This window comes from Dermacentor variabilis, chromosome 7 (assembly GCF_050947875.1).
Source record: "Dermacentor variabilis isolate Ectoservices chromosome 7, ASM5094787v1, whole genome shotgun sequence".
In the NCBI taxonomy this organism is placed as follows: Eukaryota; Metazoa; Arthropoda; class Arachnida; order Ixodida; family Ixodidae; genus Dermacentor; species Dermacentor variabilis.
In genome coordinates, this window is record NC_134574.1 from 98,767,772 (window position 1) to 98,784,858 (window position 17,087).

A 17,087-nucleotide genomic window follows, 5' to 3' on the forward strand; every position below is an offset into this window, starting at 1 on the left:
CCAAATATAGAACGCTATACGGGCATGGGAAGCACGAGCCAATAAAACACATTATCGCGTTGCAATGGCTCCCAGGCACTGTGCCAGAAAAAGCGGGCAATAAAGCTAAGTAAAAGTTCAATATTCTTTTGCCCAGAGTGTATGACTCGAAGCATATAAATAAATTCGGTAGATAAAAACACAATTCAGTAACAACACAATGCAAAACACAATGTTATTATAGAAATGGACAATTCCATTCCACCCCAGGCCTCAGCAGCGTACCAGAGGTTTCTATAAAACTTAGACGAATCTGATGAACTGTTACGAAATTAATTAATGAGTACGCTAACGCAATCCACTGAACCTGAATACCAGCGAACACCGGCGAACTGCAATGGAATCACTGCCCACTGACCAAACTAGATTCTCTGTACTTATTATACCTAAGAGTATCACCAGTGGGTGACCAAAACGACAGTGTTAGGCACATTACTTCTTCGACACTTCTCTTATTTGAGAACATAAACACCACATCGTCCGCTTAAGCGAGAACTTTATACGGATTAAATTCAATGGTCAGTGCCCGTCGCCGTATTCTGCGAAAGGACACTGAGATCCAAAGCTCCTAGATAAAGAGCGATAAGTACGGGCGTAAGTGCAAACCCGTGTCTAACATGGGAGCGAACACGCATAGGAATTGAGAGGGTGCACCAAACAGTCACGTTATTCCAGCAGTGTAGCACATCCTTAATCTCGTAACCAAGATTTTCCTATTACGGGGATGACTCAGCAACTGGAAATCGAAGCCGTGGCTCACTTTAAAAATGCATTAGCCAAATCAACTTAGGTGACAGTGGTGTCCTGACAGTTGACAGGCACTTAAGAATAGAATGTCCCCTGTGTATACTTGCATGTGTGCTACAACCACGAAAGTCAAATGTCTCATGTTCTCCGACTATATCACGAATGACAGTTTGTAGTGTATTAGCTAGTATCTTACCGATACATAAATGATAGTGTATGCTACATAAAGATATTGGTCGAGACTGGATTACATCCCGTTTAACATCAACAAATTCAATTTCCGGAATGAGAAAGTTACGTTTAGACTAGCTGACCGTTCGACATGTTGGTCTCCGTTTTAGTTCTTTTTCTATGGAGAACAGTAGGATCATGAGAAACGTGGGCGGTAAAATGACAACTTCAAAAGCGTAGTTGGAACCATTCAAGAGAAGTGGACACAACGTTTTTTTTTCAAGCTACTTATATAACTCAGTGGTAAGTCCGTCTAGATTGAGTAATTTGTGCTCTTCGAGATATTTACGGCCATTACAAATTCTTCAAAAGATATGAGGGTTTATCTGATTCTGTTAGACTACGTATAAGTTATTTGACTCGTGCAACTGCGCCACAGATTCCGATAGTTATTGTTGTTTCAACAAAGTACGATGCTCCTCAAATGCCTTCAACTTGAAGGTTTATTATAAAATAATTTTGTCTGCGCTTACATTTCAAATATTTCTTTGGAAAGTGCTTGAACCAGCAATACCTCATTTAGAAGGTTGCTCTCAAGGAAACCGCTTGACATGGAAAAGAATAAATGCGCCTCTGTAACGCTATGTGTCAAAAGCCTGCAAGTCAGCTTGGACCGAACTTATCACCTCTGTGTACAAACCAGCCCACCCACACTCCTCGTAAAGCAGTTTAACAAGCTCCCCTGGGTAATCTCATACTTATCATTCCCACGAGACAGTGATTCGAAAAAGTGTCGTGCGAACTTGAAAGCTTGTTACTTTCTTTTTCGAAGAAGTCGGACTAATAACTTCTGTCAAGAAGTACATGCTGCTGGGCTAGCCGGTTCATACTGCTGAGTAGACCATAATTATGATCGCTTTGGCGCAAGCAAGGATTGACGAAAGGGAATAACCCTCGCCTAGTTCCCTTCCATCCTTCATTGTTTGCACCAAATCGATCATATTTATGGTCTACTCAGCAGCTTCTGTGCAAATAAGATGGAGAGAAGCGCCTGAAGTGGGTAAACCAAAGCTTAGTGCATTCCTGTTCACTTTCATTAGCAAGTCCACTGTCTCTGATCAGGCGAAGCGAAGTCGCGGCGCTGCGATCATGTCCATTCTTACGTGCTACGCGATCAGTGTTACTACAGATACCCTTAGAGTCACCAAATATTACAGCGAAGCTGTATAGTTCTACCGTCCAAGGAAATTTTCGTGTCGTTGTTGGGAGCGAAAAAACTCCCCATACGTAGGCCGATCATGAAGATAGTGCAATGCGTGCCGACCCGAGGCGGAGGTGAACCAGGCGTTAAGCACGGCCCATACGTGGGATGATCCCGAAGATAGTTCAACACCCACCCGAGCCGCGGTGGAGGTGAAGCAGCCGTTAAGCACTCCCCATACGTGGGCCGATCACAAAGATAGTGCAATTCCGGGCCGACCGGCGGCCGAGGTGAAAGAGGCATTAAACAGTCCCCATACGTGGACCGATCCCGAAGATAGTGCAATGCTGGGCCGACCCACAGCGGAAGCGATGCAGGTGTTAAGCATTGCCCATACGTGGGACGATCCCGATGTTAGTGCAATGCCGGGCCAACCCGCCGCCAAGGTGAAACAGGCGTTATACACTCCCCTTCAATGGGCCGATCGCCAAGATAGGGTAATAACGTCCCGACCGGCGGCCGAGGTGACGCAGGCGTTAAGCACTCCCCATACGTGGGCCGATTCCGAAGAAAGTGCAATGCTAGGCCGACCCACAGCGGAGGCGAAGCAGGCGTTAAGCGCTCCCCATACGTGGGCCGATCCCGAAGATAGAGCAGTACCAGCCAAACCCGCGGAGGAAGTGAAGCAGACGTTAAGCACGCCCCCTACGTTGGCCGATCTCGAAGATAGTGCAATGCCGGGCCGACCCGCGGCGGAGGTGCAGTTCGCCATTAATGGGCCCACATACAGTTTCACTGGTCATCCTTCTTGACAGTTTTTTTATTTTAAATCTGTCTGAGAATAGACATGGTGCAAGTGCATCAAAAAATTTGTCTCTGTCTCCTATACCGATACTGTTCGGCCCATAGACACATATAACACAAAATATCAAGGTTGCAAGAGGAAAGCGACAACAAATGAGTCGCCCTTCCTCATCAAGAAACAGCACAAACGAATAGTAGCCAATGTTTATACACAGGAACATAAAACATCCAGCCGGCATACCCACGGCATGGCTCAAGCGCACTTAAATGTGACATTAGAAGCCAACGCCTTCTTGCTGTAATTATGAGATCAGATCTTAATCTCAGCAATCATGTCAACTTTCTCTTTGTGCATCGGGCTTAGCAGCGCCTTTGCCGGCATATATAAGACCATGGACGTTCATTGACGTATTGTGTAGACGGGTGGATTTGGCCGTAGCTGATGACTAAGAATTGGTGACGATTAAACACCGGACTCTAATCCGGAAGCTTATTTGGTGGCATAAACCTATTGTATGGCCTGGTCACTACACTCTCAAGCTGCTTTTCGCTACTTTACATGAGAGAACCTTTCTCTGCTGTGTCATCCAAACAGCATCATCACTGCCACAGTGTTACCCAACGTCAGAGTCCAGCTCTGTGGAAACTTCCACCTTTTCGAAAATGTAAACTTCCTGAATTTGCTTCTGCTTGCGGGCTTGTACACTGTGTGGATGTTGTGCCTGCTCGAAAATCAACGTAGGTTCCGCAGGACACTGCGCCGGAATTCCAGTGTGATATTCCGAGTTCTACTCTGTCAGTGCTTTATCTGGCCGTTTCACAGAATTCCCATCGCAAAGTTTTCGTGTGCATGTCATTTCATTTGAGTCAGCACCCGAAGTTTCCGTAATATCTAACAAACAGGCTTTTTCCAACTCAGAGAATAGGTAACGGTTCCAGATGCACCCACAACCTCTATTACGCCCATCAAGAGTGCATCATTTAATTGTTCTCGTCTTGCAGGGCGTAGCTTACTGACCTTAGGGCTAACACAAGCTTCAGTGGCGTGACCATACCTTCTGCACTGTGAACAACACGGGGTCCTGCTTTGGCAGCGCACATGCGGAACCCTGTTGCAATAATTGCGTCGCAAACTCAGTTGGCCCCTACCCTGTATGGTAACCAGGGATTTATTCCTGCAGTAGGGTAGAATTTGTTCAATAGCTTTTTTTTTCCTTCGCGTGAGTGCCGCAGGGTGGATTCCGGTATCCATCTGGTCCGTGTCGTCACGCAGGCGTTTCTCGTCCACAAATTTCGCCACCTTTGAATATCACTCTGAAGCATCAGGGATGCGCCCGGTCTCTAAATGTTCAGGAAGCCCGAGTACCTTGAGCGTGATATGTTTTGAGGTATGATTCACGAGAAAGCATTTGAGTTTCTTCACACGGAGTTCCTTCACACGGAGTTCACAAGGAGTTCCTTCTCACGGAGTTCCTTAACACGGAGTTCCTTAAGACGGTGTTCACACGCAGTTCACTAAACTTGTCTTCACTCAGCTTATTGCCGCATGTCATCACTCACACGCGGTCATCTGATCCTGGCTTAGAGCCAGCAAGTCCTTTACACTAACCTCCTGCTCAAGAGGAAGCTTCAGCTCGAGCCCAACTCCAACGCGGCGTATACAAATACATTCAAAACGCAAAAATGTTTTTCTCAGACAACCCCTGGGCCGATTTTGGGGAAATTTGTTGCATTTGGGAAAGACAGCTAAATTTTAGTGGTGCAAGCGGAATTTAGATTTAGGGCCTGAATTTCGTCACATAAATTTTGAAAAATTCAAAAGTTCGAAAAAGATAGAAGCATTAAGTTCCCAAATTACTAGTTCTGCATAAAAACAGAAATAGCGTTTCTGTAAACGGCCGCAATTAGATCATTCAAAGCAGACAAATTCGATATGTCAACTTATATCTTGTGCGAATGTATTACGTTGTGTACAAAGGTTCTTCAATAGCCGTATTTCCATATTACTGCTCTTTCTTTATATTCATACGTAACACAAGAGTTTCGTCCGCTTTAGATGTACTATGAGATGCAATTCACAGAAGGGGATATCATGTTTCATTGCTGAGAGAAAGAGTTGTGAAGTTGATAGTTTCGTTTTCTAAATTTTTTCATTTCTGCCAAATTTTTAATAAAAATTGACATCAATCGAAAATTTGAAACAAACCGTCGCTACGTTTTGAGATTTTCACTTAAATGCAGCAAACCATGTCAAATTTGGTGCGGTGGTTGCTGAGGAAATCGAGTTCTCATTTACATGCATTTAGATAGGCGCACCCGAGCAAAAGCTTCCTTTTCAGAGGATCACGGAAATCAGGGGCCGAGTGCGGGGAACCACGGACGTTGGCGTGTAATAACACCAAGCTTAAAACGACGTTGCCTGTGGGCAATCGGTAAAGAACGATACGGCAATCACTGGAACTGCCATCAGAAAGTCCAGTAGAAGCTCGAGTCAACGCCTGTGCGGTGTTTGCACCAGCGTTTGCGCATGACGTGGCGAACCTCACTACTTCTCTTTCCTGCTAGACCATTATGGCACACACCATAGGCTTGTGACAATCCCAGGCCACGATCGCGCACCAAAAGTTGAGAAAGGGTCTCGTAATACGCGCGACTTAGGAGCCGACGTACAGAATCAAACCCAAATTATTTTTCATTGAGAAGAAAAGGAAAGCAAAGTATGACAGCAACTAGCGCTGGTTGCCAGCGAATGCTCTTATGTACTCGGGGATGGGTTCTGAACTCGAGCCGACCTTCAAATCTATGAGAAGAAGCACGAGGTATATGCGACACTGAGACTAGTGGTAAACGGAATCAGGGGGCGAAATATGCGTTCCTACTTTTTCGTGTTGTCATCCCCGTCAAGGCCACAGAAAAACCACAAAATATTTCACCGGAATATCGGCAATACTAAACCGTGTAGTGGGCGGACGTCATCACATTTGCTTATAGGTAGCAGATTCCTAGCAAGCAGAGAAAGATTATTGCACAGAGAGCGATGCGGTTCTCCCTAAGGATAATTATATCTAGTGCTCTCCAAGTAAACACCTCCGCGAAATACGAAAGCTCAGAATCGATAAACATTAGTTAACGCGTATAACGCGTAACGCGCAAACAATGAAGTTAAATGATTTTAGGCTTTAAGTGTTTTTACACGGGGCTCGTGGTACTTTTACGTGATTTAGCCCAATCTGCGTTAGAATGGCACATCGCGATTACCTTTCTTGTACAGCTTCAGCAGAGCACTCAATTTTCCGGTGTCCTGCTCAAGCGCAATTGAAAGTGTCCCTTGGGAATGCTGTATTACTCACCCGATCCAATAAACAAACTACAGCCCATAGAGTAACGTTGACAAGAGGGAGATATTCAAAAGGTAACACTCGCCTGAGTTTTTCAATTCAAAGACAAGCATAAGCTAATTCCGCTCATCATAAATTTCAAATTTTATGATTGATTCCTCCCGAGAACGCAGGTTTTCTTTAATGGTACATACTTGTTCTTTTTTGTACCAGCTGGTAACAAATGGCTATACTGCTTTCTTCCGACCGATAACGGCATATCACCAAACGCAGCGCGCACATACATTGCGCTGTTAGTACAGCTAATGAACTTGTTATGCTAGCCCTTTCGAACGATTACCAACGCGTTAGCATTTCTTTTTTTTTCAAACCTTTAAATACATCGTTGGAAGTTCAAGCACTGTGCACTCAAGACATGGCGTGTTCAATAGATGTAACGCACATAACAAAAACATGGATTGACGGGTTTAGGAGGCTCCAGCTCTTTCACGTTTCAAAGCAAACTTTTAAGAGTAAATTGTGTTAGGAAATCGTAAAGAGGTTGGACTGAGTTTTACCCGGAATAACACGAAGGAGTCAAAGCGGAATTCAAAGGCTGACGATTTTCGCAGAAGGCGTGCAAAAATCATTTCCTGGAATTTTTAAGAAGGAACGTCAAGCAAACACCCCGCAGTGCTGGAATGCATGTAGCGTATGCGTCGCTCTGCTACTCGATTTACATTTTAGTCATGGTCCCAGAACAAGCTTGACGGCAGTAGACGCTCAGTCGCCTGTTTTTGAAAGAGAATCAGTCGGCATCCACCGATTGTGGGGCAAGCACAGATGATATGACGCACTGTTTCTGAAATGAACCGCGCTGACGACAGTCCAAGTGCACGAACACGGCACCGTTCCCAGCATGTCTAAGTTTACGTTGCCAGCATGCACAGCACGCACAGTCACGTATGACTGAGTCAGCGCACCTAAACATACTTACACGTGAAAATGCATAACAAACTTGAGAGTTCCTAACGAAGGTATAATCTGCGGGATTAAAAAACAAAAGTGGGTATTTACACAATCATATTGAGGCAAACACAAGCCCTAGTTATTTCTTAGATCATTTATGAGAAACGACTAGCACTCTCTTTATTCGCCTGTAGGTCACTGGCCAGATACATTTTTAGGTGATAGGCCGGAGACTTCAGTGTTTTATTCCACATGATTGGTCTTTCAATAGGGGGTGGGCGCACTTTGGTCACGTGGCAGATCGTTTTCAAGACAGACGAGCGCCGGCAACGCATCCAATGGCGCCCGCCAAATGTGTCTACTACGGCGTCCGCGATTCGCGTGGCACAAGCCGTAATAGACGCGGTGGTTGTCTCCACTCCGTAGGGAGCGCCGGGCGAGGACGACATCGAGGCATCCTAGCAGCCACCGGAGCAGAACGCCCGTCCGCCCTCGCCCGAAGTCCCTGCCTCGCGCGCCACAGGAGAGGGCACGCATCTGGGCCGTGTTCCTCACTCGTGCACGCGAGATTGAACCGCGTCCGTCGGCTCACCTTCACAAGCTTCCACTCATACGATACCTCATGGCGGCGGTGACGGCAGAAATGTGCCTAGGGGGTCCATATAATTGCTATCGCAATAAAATTTCGTCAAGCGAGCCGATAAGATGCGAAATGTGGAATAACAGAAATGAGAAAGGCGGCATTGCCGCCATCTCCCCATTCTTTCGTTCTTCCTCCGTGATAACCAGTTCCGTTTCTTATGAACAGAAAATTGCTAAGCTCGCATATGCAGCTTTTTGCATTTACCGATACCGCACCTAACAGGCCGGCGTTGACGGCGACGCCGTAAAATAAAGATCGGTTGTTCAGACGGAGAGATATGCACAGCAAAATTACAGTGGTGGGCTTAGCCATTATGACATTGCACTAACGAGGACACGGGTTCGATCACCGGTTACAGCGGACTCATCACGACAGGAGCAATAGGCAAAAACGCTGGTGTACCAATACAAGTACTTAAGCGCACGTCAAACAGCATCGGGCTGTCAAATTAAGTTATTCCGGCATCCCCGCTACTCCCTTTCCTTATAATTATGTCTTCGTTTCGCCTCACGAAACCCCGTACTTTTCTTCCGTAGCAACTTTAGAACTCTTTGCAGCAAGACTGATATGGCGGGCTACTCGGTTTACGAGACAAAAGAGCTGGTGCTTCGCATCTATCATGCGTCATCTCTTTCTGGCACTAACAGGCACAAGTGTGAACTGCTGCGACAGTACAAAAAAGCTATAAAAAACACGGTAAGAAATAAAGAAGGGCAAGAAAGCTTTGCGCTGCAGCGAGTCGCCCGAACAATGCCGCCCAAACCAGCGTTGGCTTCAGATTCTTCGTATCACACAGTGCTTGTTGGGTGACGTACTGGCGCGTCCTCCGTGGTTTTTGAAATAGCACGTACGGTAGCTGATGGCTTGAAACTTGTGGGTCGAGACACAGATGCCATTTCGAAAGGCATGCTCTTTAGTCATTTGTCCTTGCTTTCCTAACCAAATGGCTCCAACATCTATGCTTGGAACGACGTAACGCCGAATTCTTTCTCGCTGTGACTGTTTTCTGGCACTGACCACAGCCCTGCGCTCGAAAACCACGCCAGAAATATTTGACTCAAGGATGGGTTGCTTCTGTAATGGTTCTACACAGGCTGGCTGCGGTGATCAATATTTCAAAGGCATTCCTAGAATCTGTGTACAGTGGAATGAAACTACGAACTTCCATCATCTCTGACATCGCTTAAAGATGTCTCGCCCCTCATTTGTTTCATTATGTTTAATACTACAACTCTCGAATAAAAGATGTAGTGTTATTACTAAGTGATTGGTATGACCACCTCGCATTGGTCACCAGTACAATGTAGCGTTTGCCATTGGTCGGTACAATTTCTTTTGTTCCTTTATTTCAGTAGCTAGCAACGAGAGGAATTGTCTCCGGAGCTCACTCGTCCCAATCTATGATGGCTCCTTTAGGTGGGCTATAGAAGGAAAGGGCGAGTTGTTATATTAGACCATCACTCTTTAGTCGCTCTCAATTTTTTTAATTTATTATCTTTTTTTAACTTCATGCTAACATTGCTGTGCTAGCGAAATAATTGTGTAATAGTAAGCATTTCCTCAGATACCTGGACAGAAATACATCAATTAACTTATGTTCCGGTGATCCTGTCTTTACTTTATTACTACTGTTCTCGTAATCTCGCCAGTGTCAAAGGACTCCTTCATTATTTGGAAATTTTTCGACGTTTTCGCCAACTCATTCAACAAGATGCCGAGCACGACGCCTATAGCATTCAATATACTGGAAGATTCAAGTACAAGAGCAAGTTTTTTTTTTTTTACTTACAGCGAGACATGCCTAAATAAGAGACGGACTTGACCCGTGGGCTTATGTTCCCCACAGGTTACCGTGCTTGGTGCTAGCGTTTTACATATCAGTCGCTTGTCATTATGTGCGTCCTGGTTCCCACACTAAAGAATAAAACCGTCAACATGCGCGTTTAGTGTTCCGATTTTTCACCTGTCACTACAACGGGACAACACTGCTATCTCAAATTTTCTTATATTGATAAGTTCTCTCTCATTCGTTCTGCAGTTTATGACTTATTCAAATTTTTATAACATGGCACATAAAAATATTTAGAATACCCCTGATATTTTCACCTATGGTGCGTGTCACTGCCCAGAATCAATCCAGATCTATGCCGGCGTGCATATTGAAAAGTGTCGACACCTATATTTGCCGTTGAAGAGACGGGCCGAATAAGAGTGACAGAAAGAAATATATGGCAGTTTTCACAGAGCGCAGGTCAGCTATGAACAATAGGAAAAAATCAAGTTTTCTTTCTCCAAAAATTTCGCACGGGTGTAAAAAAAAAGGATGAAATTTCATACACACCCGTGAGCGAACGTATTGCGACCACAGACTCCCCGAGTAAACAGAATTTACGCGTAATTTGTGCAAACTAACAGCTGAAATGAACTGTTCCCCTATAAAGCTCGCGACGTTAAGTTCGGGCTGCTGCCCTCAGTATCAAGTTACATATACAGGCGAAGAAAAAATGTCGTCGTTCTCGGGAAATTCCTGACCGCATTAGTTACGCTCAGCGGCTGGCACTACCTGCCATTTCCAGATTGCGGGCTGTACGATTGCAATGTCAGATTTCCCTGGCCCGCGGCGGTGGCCTAGTGGTTATGGTGTTGCGTTGCTAAGCGCGAGGTCTTGTGACGAAGTACCGGTCAAGGCGGTCGCATTTGGATTGGAGCGAAATGCAAAAAAAAAATGACACCCGTGTACGCTTCACTTTTTGCACTGAAAACCCCACGACATACAGTAGTCTCGAACTACGAAGCACCTCATAATAAGATCGTGGTTCCGGCACGCAATTTCCCTGAATTTTAAGCTTCGCTCCAAAATTTTCAGTGCAAATATGTTGTTAGCTACACCACTGCAGCATTGATTTGTCTCTTGCTTCATTCTTTTATTATTTCGTCTTTTGTGAAAGAAGCTTGATGATATAGGGTAAGTTGAACGCGTTACAGACAAAAAAAAACATACAAGCTCGTAGAAGCTGAAAATGATGAATATTCCACGCTGTCTAATGCCGCGATCATTGAATGCGTCCGCTTTAAGCATTTCTTTTTTCTTTCGCATAAACGTTGTTCAGCCGAATGCAAAGTAGGCTGCTTTAATGTAAATTCTTGTGCTATCGGAGTGCCGGTGACGGCCTTCAGGAGAGATTAAATGCCTGTTCTTTGTCACTGCATAGATTAGAGTCCTCGTACTGCTCTGGTGAAGCACGTTTATTTTACTCGCGTGCGATCTGGATGAATGTGTGCTGCAATAGGGAGTATGAAATCCCTCCAAATGGGACAAGGTTTTACAAGCGGCTAAAGAGTGATTTTTGAAAAATAGTTCTAAAATAATTATTCCTGCCTCACATACATAAAATATATATACAGGGCGTCCCAGCTAACTTGTACCAAGATTTTGAAAAAAACCTATGCGTTCTTCAGAACAGAAATCGTGCGGATGTTGTTAGCGTTTATCCAAACTTACATTTCAATTTTGAGACTCGTCTGCTTTTCAGTAATTAGCCGAGAATAATTAATTAACTTTTTAAATATCGCTTGAAACGTTCCGACCTCAACAGGAAACTTGTGGAGTTTCACAATTATTTCTCAGCCCAAGTACTTCCAACGAGATAGACAGCGTGGCCGTTTTCATTCGGGAAAAACGAAAGCCCACGAAGGTTAAAAAATGCCACCTGACAGCGCTCTCTGTGCGCCCAAATGCGCCGCGATTACAGCGCTCTCATGAGTGATTTGTAAAAAACATCGCCAACGCCGCGCCTTCCGTTCACTTACGAGAAAGGGCTTCAACCTTTGCTCGGCTCTGACGTTACAGGCAGCGGCTGTCCACGGGCGCTCCGAAAAAGCGCTTCGTCAGCAGCCGCTCTCACCTGTCGCCGAAGAACGCGCCGTCATCAGCCCTTTATTCCGACAGGACGAGAACAATATTTTTCCAGCTTTCAAAGCGATGCCGAATAGAAAAAATACACACAAAACATGAATCATACATCTTGAACATATGCGAGAAACAGCATCCTTTCTTACAACGCCGATTTTCTTCCAAGCTGTGCCAGCGGCTAGATGCATGTGAGCTCGACTGTCAATTATGGTCGTGCCAAGCATCCGCTTCGAAGAATTTCTTTGCAGTGCCTAAAGCATGCCGTACTCAAGTGAGCAGAAGGCCAACATGATCTTAGCCTTGGCAGCTGCACGGGGCGACAAGAGGAAAGCTGCCAAGGTACACCGAAATTGGCAATGTGGGGGAAGACTTAGCGCAAACACAATTATGAGGAGTTACTTGACGCTGAAAGAAACAGGTAGCTTCAAGAAGACGCAGCACAGCAAGGGGACCATCAGTGAAAAGGCTGAAGGAGACAACTTGGCTTTCATGATTGCAAACCCTCATTCCAGCGTGCGTGATGTGAATGGTGATGTCGGCATTTCAAAGACTTCAGCGTCAAGCGTTCTTAAAAAGGCTGAAATGCATCTTTATCACCTCCAACTGCATCAAAAGCTGCAAGAAAGAGGCTGAGGCTTTCAATGGTGGCTTGGTTTCTCAAATTGGATCCTTGTGATCCGTGACTAAATACCCGATTTTGTTACCGAAGTGCTCCGGACAGATGAGGCAACCTTCTCCAGAAATCTTCAACATCCATAATGCGCATTGATACGAACCCGCATTGGGTGGCGCAGACCAGGCATAAGTACCAATCGTCATTCAGTGTGTGGTGCGGTACCTTTGATGGAAGAATATTTGCCCCATATTTTTTTTTACCATATGCTCACTGCTCAGCGGTACGTGAACGACATCTTCGAAGGCCCAGTCGAACATTTTCGTTGTGATGTCCCTCTTGCGTTTTTAAAGCGAACTTGGTATCAGCACGGCGGTAAACCAGCTCACAGCAGCAGCCTTGCCCGAGCCTGTCATGACGAAGCCTTCAAACGCCATTGGGTCGGGCGTCATGGATCAGTCGCATGGCCTGCAAGGTCACCAGACTTGACACCTCTTGACTTCTCTTTTGGGGGACATGTGAAAGACCGAGAGTACTGCAAACCTACAAACTACACCAGAAGTGCTAAAGGCGGAGATTGCTAAGGCCTGCAGTGAGATACCATCTTCCGTTATAAAAAAGGCTACATCGGATGCCCTGAACAGGTGCCAATACTGCATTATGGCCGAGGGTGGCTTGTTTGAACACATTCTTTAGAAAGAAATCACAGCAAAAAAAGTCTCTACAACCGTTATCCACGAAAAAAGCCATCTGTGTAAAACTTTTCTACGACATGTGACAGGTACGTAAGTATTATGAAATTACAAATTCTCTGCCGGCACCGAATAGACAGGAAGCTAAAAAGCAACCTTCCGTGTCAGTTTACAATTCTTCCTTTCCTAGCAACTAGCGCAACTCACACGACGTTATCAAGCTTGTTATAATTCGTGTTTGCTTGTTGGAGTGTTGCTTCCAAATTCGAACTCATGAGCTTGTCATTTTTCCTCCGCATACATTCTGCTATTGTGAGAGTGCAATTATCGCCGCAGAAACAGGAGCCGCGCTTTATTTCAAGTGCCGCCCGAACCCACTGGCGTTTATCTCGGTACGAAGCACAACGCGAAGCTCTGTCGTGGGCAGCACGAAAGGCGCGAAGCGAGCGACGTTTTTACAAACCACGGTTGAGAGCCCGGTAATCGTGGCGCTTTCGGGCGCACAGAGCGTGCTGTCATGTGGTATTTTTTAAACAGCGCGGGCTTTCTTTTTTCCCTGATAAAAATGGCCACGCTAAGTCTATCTCGTTGGAAGTGCCTGGGTTGAGCAATATTTGTGGAGCTCCACAACTTCTCCATTGACGCCTGAACGTTCGAAACTACATTTGAAGAGGTAATTAATGTACTTCGGCTAATTACTTAAGAAAAGACGAGCAAGAATATGGTACTGTAAGTTTCGATAAACGTTAACAGCATCCACGCAATTTCTCTTATGAAGAACGCATAGGTTCTTTCCAAAATCTAGGTCCAGGTTAGCTGGGACGCCCTGTATATATAATGTAATCGAAGTAATTCTTCGGTAGCTGGAGGCGCATGTAGAAAAGCAAAGAACCTTCAATTTCGGCGTTTCGGCTGGTGCCTGGGCTTCAACAAGGGTGAGATTGGAGGGGCACACACAGTTAAATTCATACATTTTATCCATAACAGTAAAATTGAAAAAAAAGAACTAGTAGCTAGCCTATAACCACAAAGGCACGTACATTTATTTACGTCACGAATACCGACACGTACATTCATTCTTGTCAAAGTCAATGAAAAAAAGAAGAAAACATAAATACAACTATGAGCGTGCGCACATTGGCATTAGGAATGTAAAAAAAAGAAATACAGAGAGCACGCACGCAGTTCGTGAATCACCCATGCGTGAACGCATACGCATTCAGTCGCGTCCGCGAGGGAGGAAAGTCGCGGACAGTGGAATGTAGAATCGAGAGGGGTCACATGTTAACAATGAGCATACGAAAGGCCCCACTTGGCAGGACAGTGTCTCTTTTTTTCTTTGTTTTGTGCAAGGCCCTTGACGTCGGTCCCCGTATTGAAACGTACGACAATTTTCAAGCTGCTGATGTGAGGTAACCTGGTGTCATTCGTGGCTGCTGCGAAGAACGATGTCGCGGTCGTTATTGGCCCGAAAGCGGAGGCCGCGCTAGATGATGGCAGGTCATTGGTACCAGTGTTTGCCTGAAGAAAATCCATGTCTCGTGTACCGTCCATTGAGCATTCAAGTAGAGTAAGCAAGTCGCCGACGTATGAAAATCCGCTATTTGTGTATTGTGCCAACTACCGCCTTAGGAAAGTCGGGAAGAACCCTCCTTTTGAAGTGAGAATCAGAGTTCGTTACCGTTGTGTCAGCTTATTTTTCTTTTTTGTTATTATTTATGACAACCCCCAAGGCCCACATATGACATTACAGTGGGGAGTTCTTTAAGAATCGAGTGAATTTTAATACATAGCAGCACAACACAGAAAATATATGTAAAATATATACCTGGCGCCCACATATCTCTTATGAGTTCTACGCTCCGACGCCTCCTACGACAAGTGCTGACATTGCACTTCCTCACACTGTAGTGCTTGTTGCAAAAATAGAACTACGGTTCCACTCCTCAAGTTTTCTACATCGGCCCATATTCTTCAACAAGAAATTTCACTAGCCTCAATGTCACCGCTGGAATACTGTACAGTTTCCGCTTTCGATGCTGACGACCAGACCGTGCCCCAACCTGTCATACCGGCGCCAACCAAGCCTCTTCTGAACAAAATGATATCCCCGACCTCTTATTGCCCCGACGTGAAGTGCTCCGTGCTGTCCTATTTTCTAACCTTGACGTTTTTTATATTGAGAACAATCCACTTGGCCGTCCACATGGCGTTGCCCACCCCATCGACACTGGAGACGCCAGCCCTCCTCACAAGCAACCTTACCGAGTGGCTCGCTCTCAACACCAAGTCATACAAAACGAGGTAGAGAAATAGCTTGACAAAGATGTGCTAGAGCCTTCCTCTAGTCCTTGGGCATCCCTTGTGGTGCTTGTGAAAAAGGACAACACCTGGCGGTATCGCGTCGATTATCGCCATCTCAATCAGGTAACAAAAGGGAAATGTATAAGTGTATCCTCTCCTTCGAATTGATGAGGCTCTCGACTGCCTCCATGGCGCCAGATATTTCTCATCGCTAGAAGTCCGCTCGGGATACTGGCAAATTGCCGTCGATGACCACGAGCACGAGAAGACCGCTTTCATCACACCCGACGGCCTCTACCAATTTAAGAGCATAACTTTTGGGTTGCGTAACGCACCTGTCACTTTCGAACTCATGATGGACACTCTTCTACGCGGTCCAATCTGGTCGACCTGTCTTTGTTATCTGGACGACGTCATCGTTTCCTCGGCCAGCCTTAAAGGCCATCTCCCTCGTCTTTCGGCTATTCTGGACAGTTTGCTGTGGGCTGACCTACAGGTCAATTCCTCTAAGTGAACCTTTGGGCCAGCCAGATCAAATTATTTTTGTACCTAGTTGCTGCCGCTGGTGGCCTACCGGACCCTGAAAAAATCCGTGTCATCCGTGAGTTCCCGCTTCCGAGGTCCACGCATTAAGTACGCAGCCTTCTTGGGCTTTGCTCTTACTTTCGTCGCTGTGTTCTCAACCTGGCGGACATTGCTAAACCCCTGATGGACCTCCTCAATAAGAATGCGACCTTTTCTTCGGGCACGGACCATGCGACTTCCTTTGCATCGCTCATTTGTGCCCTCACGTCACCAACTGTGCTGGCTCATTTTGACCCAGCTGCTAGAACATTACTTCGCACCGACGCAAGTAGCCATGGCGTTAGTGCTACCCTCGGCCAAACACAGAACGGAGGTAACCGTGTGATTGCGTATGCTAGTCGCCTCCTCTCACAGTCGGAAAATACTTACACCGTTACTGAGCGAGAGCGCCTAGCTCTCGTCTGCGCATTCACGAAATTCCGCCCGTACCTATACGGACTGCCGTTCGTGGTCATAATAGACTGTCATGCACTCTACGGGCTATTCACACATAAAGACCCCAGAGGGAGGCTCGGCCGTTGGGCATTACGATTATAGTAGAACACGTTCTCGGTTGTGCACAAATCTGGTAAGTTACACACTGACGCCGACTGCCTATCACGTGACCCCATTGAACCATCCGACTCCACTGAAACAGACCTCGAGACCTACGTCTTAGCAATCACAGACTTCATCAATGTGGCCAACGAACAATGTAGAAATACATCGTTGCTCTCTCTCGTTGACCGTCTGCGATTTGGCACCCTCCACTCCACACACAACATATTCTTGCTTCAGGATAACGTTCCTTACCGGCGCGACATGCACCCCGACTGCGCAGAACTCATGCTAGTCGTCCCGCGTCATCTACGCAGAGATGTCCTATTCCAGTTTCATGACTCGGTTACTTCCGGGCACTTAAGCGTCTCCAGAACTTATGATCTCATACGACGACGTTTCATCTGGAAGAGACTTTATCGTTCCATTTGTCACTAAGAAACATCTTCCCACCTGTGTCATCGCCACAAGAAACCTGCGACTCAACATGGTAGTTCCCTTCTGCCAATTGAAGTTCCAACCGCGCCGTTTTATTGAATGGGCCTGGACTTC